Raw genomic sequence first — 10,615 nt, forward strand, 5'->3', positions numbered from 1 at the left:
ATTGCACACTTGACATGCATGTCTTCACGGTGTTACTTTTTGGTCAATTAAATTTTTAAGAAAATTGATTTTTCGAATGTTCTCTGAAAGACTATATCTGTATAAACCGTATGTATTGTTTTGTTTTTTAATTAAAAAAAGTATTTGCATAATGAAAATTTGTTAACGTTTACAACATAACTGCCTTTTTATTCTTCATAGTGGTAAAAACGATCTTGACTGAGGCTGCAGTGCAGTAATTTGGGCATTTTGTCTTTGAATTAGTTTTTCCTTTGTTTTATTGCTAGAGAATGACTAATCTGGATGTATACCAAATATGGCCAACATATGTTTCAGTAAATGTGGCACAGTTATCTTAAAACATATCTTGGCCAGGTTTGGCAAAGATATGGCTCAGTGACCACTGGCTCATCTGGATGTGAGCCAAAGGTGGCCCACATATATTGTTGCAAATGTACCCAGTTATCTTATAACAGATCTGGGCCAGGTTTGGCAAATATATGGCTCAGTGACCACTGGCTCACCTCGATGTGAGCCAAAAGTGGCCCACATATAATGTTGCAAATGTGGCCCAGTTATCTTAAAACATATCTGGGCCAGGTTTGTCAAAGATATTGCTCAGTGACCACTGGCTCATCTGGATGTGAGAAAAAAAGTTGCCCACATATAATGCTGCAAATGTGGCCGATTTATGTTATAACACATCTGGGCCAGGTTTGGCAAAGATATGGCTCAGTGACCACTAGCTCATCTGCATGTGCGCCAAAAGTGGCCCACATATAATACTGAAAATGTGGCCAAGTTATCTTAAAACATATCTGGGCCATGTTTGGCAAAGATATGGCTCAGTGACCACTGGCTCACCTCGATGTGAGCCAAAAGTGGCCCAAATATAATGTTGCAAATGTGGCCCAGTTATCTTAAAACTTATCTGGGTCAGGTTTGGCAAAAATATGGCCCAGTGACTAGTGGCTCATCTGCATGTGAGCCAAAAGTGGCACACATATAATGTTGCAAATGTGGCCCAGTTATCTTATAACACATCTGGGCCATGTTTGGCAAATATATGGCTCAGTGACCACTGGCTCACCTCGATGTGAGCCAAAAGTGGCCCAAATATAATGTTGCAAATGTGGCCCAGTTATCTTAAAACATATCTGGGTGAGGTTTGGCAAAGATATGGATCAGTGACCACTGGCTCTCCTCGATGTGAGCCAAAAGTGGCCCACATGTAATGTTGCAAATGTGGCCCAGTTATCTTATAACACATCTGGGCCAGGTTTGGTAAAGATATGGCTCAGTGACCACTGGCTTATTTCAATGTGAACCAAAAGTGTCCCACATATAATGTTGCAAATGTGGCCCAGTTATCTTAAAACACATCTGGGCCAGGTTTGGCAAAGATATGGCTCAGTGACCACTGGCTCATCTGGATGTGAGAAAAAAAAGTTGCCCACATATAATGCTGCAAATGTGGCCCAGTTATCTTATAGCACATCTGGGCCACGTTTGGCAAAGATATTGCTCAGTGACCACTAGCTCATCTGCATGTGAGCCAAAAGTGGCCCACATATAATACTGAAAATGTGGCCAAGTTATCATAAAACATATCTGGGCCAGTTTTGGCAAAGATATGGCAAAGTGGCACTCTCTCATCTCAATGTGAGCCAAAAGTGGCCCACATATAATCTTGCAAATGTGGCCCAGTTATCTTATAATACATCTAGGCCAGGTTTTGCAAAGATATGGCTCAGTGACCACTGGCTCATCTGAAAAGTGGCCCACATATAATACTGAAAATGTGGCCAAGTTATCTTAAAACATATCTGGGCCAGTTTTGGCAAAGATATGGCAAAGTGGCACTCTCTCATCTCAATGTGAGCCAAAAGTGGCCCACATATAATGTTGCAAATGTGGCCCAGTTATCTTATAACACATCTGGGCCAGGTTTGGCAAAGATATGGCTCAGTGACCACTGGCTCATCTGAAAAGTGGCCCACATATAATGTTGGAAATGTGGCCCAGTTATCTTATAACGCATCTGGGCCAGGTTTGGCAAAGATATGGCTCAGTGACCACTGGCTCACCTCGATGTGAGCCAAAAGTGGCCCAAATATAATGTTGCAAATGTGGCCCAGTTATCTTAAAACTTATCTGGGTCAGGTTTGGCAAAAATATGGCCCAGTGACTAGTGGCTCATCTGCATGTGAGCCAAAAGTGGCACACATATAATGTTGCAAATGTGGCCTAGTTATCTTATAACACATCTGGGCCAGGTTTGGCAATGATATGGCTCAGTGACCACTGGCTCATCTGAATGTGAACCAAAAGTGTCCCACATATAATGTTGCAAATGTGGCCCAGTTATCTTAAAACACATCTGGGCCAGGTTTGGCAAAGATATGGCTCAGTGACCACTGGCTCATCTGGATGTGAGCCAAAAGTGGCCCACATATAATGCTGCAGATTTGGCCCAGTTATCTTATAACACATCTGGGCCAGGTTTTGCAAAAATATGACTCGGTGCCCACTGGCTCATCTGCATGTGAGCCAAAAGTGGCCCACATATAATGTTGTAAATGTGGCCCAGTTATCTTATAACACATCTGGGCCAGGTTTGGCAAAGATATTGCTAAGTGACCACTGGCTCCTCTGCATGCGAGCCAAAAGTGGCCCACATATAATCCTGAAAATGTGGCCCAGTTATCTTAAAACATATCTGGGCCAGTTTTGGCGAAGACATGGTACAGTGGAACTGGCTCATCTCAATGTGAGCCAAAAGTGACCCACATATAATTATGCAAATGTGGCCCCCCAGACAGCAAGCAGTTTCGGCCCAGACCCGGGCCACATCTGGCCCACGTGAAATCCATACAGGCCAAATGTGGGCCAGATCTGGGCCGAAGCGGCTTGCTGTCTGGGACAGTTATCTTAAAACATATCTGGGCCAGGTTTGGCAAAGAAATGGCAAAGTGGCACTGTCTCATCTCAATGTGAGCCAAAAGTGGCCCACATATAATGCAGCAAATGTGGCCCAATTATCTTATAACACATCTGGGCCAGGTTTGGCAAAGATATGGTTCAGTGACCACTGGCTCATCTGGATGTGAGCCAAAATTGGCCCACATATAATGCTGCAAATATGGCCCAGTTATCTTAAAACATATCTGGGTGAGGTTTGGCAAAGATATGGATCAGTGACCACTGGCTCTCCTCGATGTGAGCCAAAAGTGGCCCACATGTAATGTTGCAAATGTGGCCCAGTTATCTTATAACACATCTGGGCCAGGTTTGGTAAATATATGGCTCAGTGACCACTGGCTCATTTCAATGTGAACCAAAAGTGTCCCACATATAATGTTGCAAATGTGGCCCAGTTATCTTAAAACACATCTGGGCCAGGTTTGGCAAAGATATGGCTCAGTGACCACTGGCTCATCTGGATGTGAGAAAAAAAAGTTGCCCACATATAATGCTGCAAATGTGACCCGTTATCTTATAACACATCTGGGCCACGTTTGGCAAAGATATTGCTCAGTGACCACTAGCTCATCTGCATGTGAGCCAAAAGTGGCCCACATATAATAATGAAAATGTGGCCAAGTTATCTTAAAACATATCTGGGCCAGTTTTGGCAAAGATATGGCAAAGTGGCACTCATCTCAATGTGAGCCAAAAGTGGCCCACATATAATGTTGCAAATGTGGCCCAGTTATCATATAATACATCTGGGCCAGGTTTTGCAAAGATATGGCTCAGAGACCACTGGCTCATCTGAAAAGTGGCCCACATATAATACTGAAAATGTGGCCAAGTTATCTTAAAACATATCTGGGCCAGTTTTGGCAAAGATATGGCAAAGTGGCACTCTCTCATTTCAATGTGAGCCAAAAGTGGCCCACATATAATGTTGCAAATGTGGCCCAGTTATCTTATAACACATCTGGGCCAGGTTTGGCAAAGATATGGCTCAGTGACCACTGGCTCATCTGAAAAGTGGCCCACATATAATGTTGGAAATGTGGCCCAGTTATCTTATAACACATCTGGGCCAGGTTTGGCAATGATATGGCTCAGTGACCACTGGCTCATCTGAATGTGAACCAAAAGTATCCCACATATAATGTTGCAAATGTGGCCCAGTTATCTTAAAACACATCTGGGCCAGGTTTGGCAAAGATATGGCTCAGTGACCACTGGCTCATCTGGATGTGAGCCAAAAGTGGCCCACATATAATGCTGCAGATTTGGCCCAGTTATCTTATAACACATCTGGGCCAGGTTTTGCAAAAATATGACTCGGTGCCCACTGGCTCATCTGCATGTGAGCCAAAAGTGGCCCACATATAATGTTGTAAATGTGGCCCAGTTATCTTATAACACATCTGGGCCAGGTTTGGCAAAGATATTGCTAAGTGACCACTGGCTCATCTGCATGCGAGCCAAAAGTGGCCCACATATAATCCTGAAAATGTGGCCCAGTTATCTTAAAACATATCTGGGCCAGTTTTGGCAAAGACATGGTACAATGGAACTGGCTCATCTCAATGTGAGCCAAAAGTGACCCACATATAATTATGCAAATGTGGCCCCCCAGACAGCAAGCAGTTTCGGCCCAGACCCGGGCCACATCTGGCCCACGTGAAATCCATACAGGCCAAATGTGGGCCAGATCTGGGCCGAAGCGGCTTGCTGTCTGGGACAGTTATCTTAAAACATATCTGGGCCAGGTTTGGCAAAGATATGGCAAAGTGGCACTGTCTCATCTCAATGTGAGCCAAAAGTGGCCCACATATAATGCAGCAAATGTGGCCCAGTTATCTTAAAACATATCTGGGTGAGGTTTGGCAAAGATATGGATCAGTGACCACCCAGATAGCAAATGACATGTGGCCCAGTTCTGGCCCACATCTCCCATATTCTTCTGGCCCACATACCGCGCGGAATGACGGCGATGACTCAACCTGAGTCTGGCTGACATATGTCAGCCACAACTGAACCAGATCTGGGCCACATCTCAGAAATGGTGTGGGTGACATCTGGGAAGTCAGAAGTCAGCCACAACTGTACCAGATCCATGCCGCATCTCACAAATGGCATGGGCGAGACCTGGCCCAGATGTCAACCACGCCATTTCTGAGATGTGGCCCAGATCCGTCCCAGTTGTGGCTGACTTCTGGGTTAGATATGGCCCATATTTACCCTTTCTAGACACAAAAGCATGTAATTCATCCAGAATAAAGAAAACACTCATGTAGTCTAAACTGCTTTATTAAAATATAAAAATTAGACAAATAAATATACATACATGAATACAACTGCATGTATAGATATAAAACAAATACATTTACATTATTACAAAATAAAAAATACAGATAAATATTTTTAAATATACTTAAATACACATTAACATTACATTTACATTTAGCAGACACTTTTATCCAAAGCAACTTACAAATGAGGACAATGGAAGCAATCAAAATCAACAAAAGAGCAATGATATACAGGTGCTGGTCATATAATTAGAATATCATCAAAAAGTTGATTTATTTCACTAATTCCATTCAAAAAGTGAAACTTGTATATTATATTTATTCATTACACACAGACTGATATATTTCAAATGTTTATTTCTTTTAATTTTGACGTTTATAACTGACAGCTAAGGAAAATCCCAAATTCAGTATCTCCGAAAATTAGACTATTGTGAAAAGGTTCATTATTGAAGACACTTGGTGCCACACTCTAATCAGCTAATTAACTCAAAACACCTGCAAAGCCTTTAAATGGTCTCTCCGTCTAGTTCTGTAGGCTACACAATCATGGGGAAGACTGCTGACTTGACAGTTGTCCAAAAGACGACCATTGACACCTTGCACAAGGAGGGCAAGACACAAAAGGTCATTGCAAAAGAGGCTGGCTGTTCACAGAGCTCTGTGTCCAAGCACATTAATAGAGAGGCGAAGGGAAGGAAAAGATTGTGATAGAAAAAAGTGTACAAGCAATAGGGATAACCGCACCCTGGAGAGGATTGTGAAACAAAACCCATTCAAAAATGTGGGGGAGATTCACAAAGAGTGGACTGCAGACGTATGCAAGACATGGGTTTCAGCTGTCGCATTCCTTGTGTCAAGCCACTCTTGAACAACAGACAGCGTCAGAAACGTCTCGCTTCAAAAAGGCCTGGACTGCTGCTGAGTAGTCCAAAGTTATGTTCTCTGATGAAAGTAAATTCTGCATTTCCTTTGGATATCAGGGTCCCAGAGTCTGGAGGAAGAGAGGAGAGGCACACAATCCACGTTGCTTGAGGTCCACAGTCAGTGATGGGTTTTGGGTGCCATGTCATCTGCTGGTGTTGGTCCACTGTGTTTTCTGAGGTCCAAGGTCAACACAGCCGTATACCAGGAAGTTTTAGAGCACTTCATGCTTCCTGCTGTTGACCAACTTTATGGAGACGCAGATTTCATTTTCCAACAGGACTTGGCACCTGCACACAGTGCCAAAGCTACCAGTACCTGGTTTAAGGACCATGGTATCCCTGTTTTTAATTGGCCAATCAAACTCACCTGACCTTAACCCCATAGAAAATCTATGGGGTATTGTGAAGAGGAAGATGTGATATGCCAGACCCAAGAATGCAGAAGAGCTGAAGGCCACTATCAGAGCAACCTGGGCTCTCATAACACCTGAGCAGTGCCACAGACTGATCGACCCTATGCCACACCGCATTGCTGCAGTAATTCAGGCAAAAGGAGCCCCAACTAAGTATTGAGTGCTGTACATGCTCATACTTTTCATTTTTATACTTTTCAGTTGGCCAAGATTTCTAAAAATCCTTTCTTTGCATTGGTCTTAAGTTATATTCTAATTTTCTGAGATACTGAATTTGGGATTTTCCTTAGTTGTCAGTTATAACCGTCAAAATTAAAAGAAATAAACATTTGAAATATATCAGTCTCCGTGTAATGAATGAATATAATATACAAGTTTCACTTTTTGAATGGAATTAGTGAAATAAATCAACTTTTTGATGATATTCTAATTATATGACCAGCACCTGTATAAGTGTTTTAACAAGCCTGAAATAATATATATATATATATATATATATATATATATATATATATATATATAAATGAATACAAAAAGATTAGAGAAGCTAGTATTATTATTTCTCTTTTTTTTTTTTTTTAAAGAAAACAAGCAGTTAGTAAATGAAAGACAACATATACACATGACGTATATCACATAACATATTGCGGCTGTGCGATTTGGGGCAAATATCTAATTGTGATTTTTTTTTGACAGATAGTGCAGTTGCGATTTTGATTTGATTTTGCAAATCATTTTGAAGTCAAGCTTTAGCTTAATATTGTCAGTAGTGTGCAGCACAGTATGGGTTTCGTTACCCTGCTGAAAAAAACAAAAACAAAAAAAACAATAGAAACCATCACAGAAATTCTTATGGTTTCCATTAAAACAATTACAAAATTACTTTTTGTAGTGTGTTTAGGGCATTATTATTTTGTTCTATTTATTCCCATCTGCCAGATTACATCCCATCAATAGAATCCATCAAATACCAGTAGACACCATTATAGTTTACATTAAAGCCAATATAATTCCCATTATAACCCTCAATTCCATTAAATTTTCTATTGTGTTTTAGGACAATTTATTCATTTTTAAGTATTTAGGATTTTAAGAACAAGTGGAAAATGTGCTGAATGTTTCATTTCTTCTAAGTGAAATTAGCAATGCAGTTAAACTGAATTTACATTTGTATTAAAATACAGAGACAAGCGTGAGTTGACACAGGCTGCAGCCATGCATCAAGCCTTGTCCATATTGCCAGATGCGCTCGTAGAGTCTTGCGGTTTGGAGTATACCGAGTATAAACAAGCATTACGGAACAGGCTTCTGTAAATGGATCCTCTGTGAGACGCGGCAGAGAGGAGTGAGTATGAGAAACATTCAGATACACAGGCTGATTCAGTCTTCTGAATTGGGAGTAGCGAACATGCATTATAAACTTCTTTCAAATTAGAATCTGTTGGGGAGATAAAATGTGCAAGATAACGTATATGTACTAATAAAAACATCAAACAAAAAAAATGTATCTTTTACTCTCCAGTACTGAAAGCAGAACTGATAAGGGAGCCCTTGATACTGTGACACTGCTCTTTCAAATTAACATTACCTTTTTTGCAGTGGCGGTAGTTTGTATGTCCATCTATAGTTGCCATCATCTAAGGTCTTTTGAGTACTGGTATCATCTGAAGTCCTCACAAGTCCTGCAAGTCTTGTGCTATGCAGTTTCTAATAACCCTGGGATGGACATTTGCAGAAACAGGAAGACAAAGGGAGAAAGATTAGCATAGCTGCTGTTCATATCATTTCAGGCAGTGTGCACTTTTTACTATTTCATCAATGGAGTACATTGAGTACTGTTTTTAATCTAGTAGGTTTAAACTGAAATAATTTTTCTAGATCACTTAATAAACATATTATTTGTTGTCTGTTTTGGGGGAACAGACACAGTCTATAGAATGGACTGCATATGCCAAAGTAACATTTAATACATTTTAATAAAATTTAACTGGGAGGAACATCATAACTGTAATTTACACAACCATTCAAGAGTTTGGGGTCTGTAAGATATTTTATGCCTTTATAAAAAAATCTCTTATGCTCACCACAGCTCCATTTAATGAATCAAATTACAGTAAAATAGTAACACTGTGACTATTACAATTCAAAACAACTCTTTTCTATGTAAATATTATGTTAAAATGTCATTTATTCCTTTGATCAAAGCTGAATTTTCAGCATCATTACTCCAGTCTTCAGTGTCACATCTTCAGAAATCATTCTAATATGATGATTTACTGCTCAAGAAACATTTCTGATTATGATCAATGTTAAAATACAGACGTGCTGAAATTTTTTTTTTTTGGATTCGTTGTTACATAGACTCCAAACATTTGAATGTTAGTGTTACATGCATCAAATTGTTCAAAATCATCTGTTTCAAATAAATGCAGGTCTTTTGAACTTTGTATTCATCTGTGAATCCTGAAAAATAAAATGCATCACGGTTTCCACAAAAAAAAATGAAGCAGCACAACTGTTTCAACGCTGATAATAAGTTTCTTGAGCAGCAAATCAGCATTTATGAGGGATCCATGTGACACTGAAGACTGGAGGAATGATGCTGAAAATACAGCTGCACATCACAGGAATAAATTAGTTTATAATGTATTTACATAGAAAACAGCTATTTTAAATTGTAATAATATTTCACAATATTACTCTTTTTACATATTTTAATTAAATAATTACTACAGAGGTGAGCAGAAGATAATTATTACAAATTGTATCAACTTCAAGCTTTTGAACACTAGCGTACTGTATATTTGAGGTTTGACTTACTGTACTAGTCTTGTGGTCAATAGCATCTTTGAGATGTTGTCTTACAGTAGGTTCACTCCGACTTTGCTGGATGCAGCAGGCCATGAAGAAGCACTGAAGAAACTAGGAACAAAACAAGCAATTTGACACAGAGCCAACAATATTTAGTCTGCAGTTCCAGGTTTATTAGATGGAAACAAGCTAGAGCAGGTGAAATGCAAAAAATAAATAAATAAAATAACAGATTCATTGTGATATATGTTGTGAAAAAAAATGCATATTAGGTTACTTAACCTTTTCAGCGCTTCCTACATCTCTGTCAGCAGCTCCCTTCAGAAATATTGAAATCTTGGACACTGCCTTCTGTTGTAGAAGGATTATTTTGTCAGTCTTGAAATCGCAGAACAGTTTTATGTTTACTATAAAAGATCCAATTTTCGCGCTCCTTGATAACGTGACGTCATCGATAAGTGTAAAGTGTAAATGTTAAGGTTAAATAAATTAAGCAATTTCCAATCATCCATTGAAAGATTACCAACAAAACAGTCAAAAGCTATCCTCTACAGATGAAGATTTGATTAAAAGCCCAAACTTTCATAAATAAGAGCACAATAGAGTTATCATACCTGACGATACGTCGTCTGAAAACGGTAGAAATGCTAACGGACTTTTTCGAAGACATTAAACCATTCTTATAAAGTAAATAAACAACAGAAGCGAGTCAAATACAAGTAAGAGAAGTGTCAACAACATTTATAAGTAATATTTGTGTGATTTTATGGACTTAACTCGCCTGAAAACAGTGAAATCAGCGAGAAACGGGGTGTTTCCTCGTGACATTTGCAGTGTTGGGCTCCGTTTCCATGGCAACTCCATCCGGTCCGCGCGCCATGAAAGCACGTCACGAATTAAAAGTCACACGCTTACGTTACATAAATAAACATGAATAAACATATGCCCCTTGTTTTTTTTTTTTTCTGTAAGAGGGGGCACGGCCATTTGTAAATTTAATGTGTCTGGCTTTCGGTGTCATTCCAGCTATATTAGCTGTACAAACAGCTTGTTTTGCTGTTTACTGTTGCAAACTGCTGTATCTTACCATGTTATTGTCTTAATTATGAACGTACTGGTTTGTAGTCCAAACAGTTTTACCGTTTACTGCACTTTGTTCTTCTTGTTACTTCCCTATAACCATGACCATAAG

General features: G+C 39.7%; 1 long non-coding RNA gene across 3 annotated transcripts; it reads right to left on the minus strand.

Moving 5' to 3' along the window:
• Positions 1-7,937: 7,937 nt before the first annotated feature.
• On the minus strand, positions 7,938-10,289 carry LOC132115950 (uncharacterized). 3 transcript variants are annotated; one of them, XR_009425587.1, is made up of 5 exons: positions 10,213-10,289; positions 10,038-10,102; positions 9,433-9,774; positions 8,201-8,328; positions 7,938-8,050 (listed from the first exon to the last, which is right to left on the minus strand). It is a non-coding gene; the product is annotated as an uncharacterized LOC132115950 (long non-coding RNA). The 3 variants fall into 3 exon arrangements; XR_009425588.1 differs by having other exon boundaries at positions 10,201-10,263; XR_009425586.1 differs by lacking the exon at positions 10,213-10,289 and having other exon boundaries at positions 10,038-10,146.
• Between the last annotated feature and the right edge of the window lie 326 nt (positions 10,290-10,615).

This window comes from Carassius carassius, chromosome 35 (assembly GCF_963082965.1).
Source record: "Carassius carassius chromosome 35, fCarCar2.1, whole genome shotgun sequence".
Classification (NCBI taxonomy): Eukaryota; Metazoa; Chordata; class Actinopteri; order Cypriniformes; family Cyprinidae; genus Carassius; species Carassius carassius.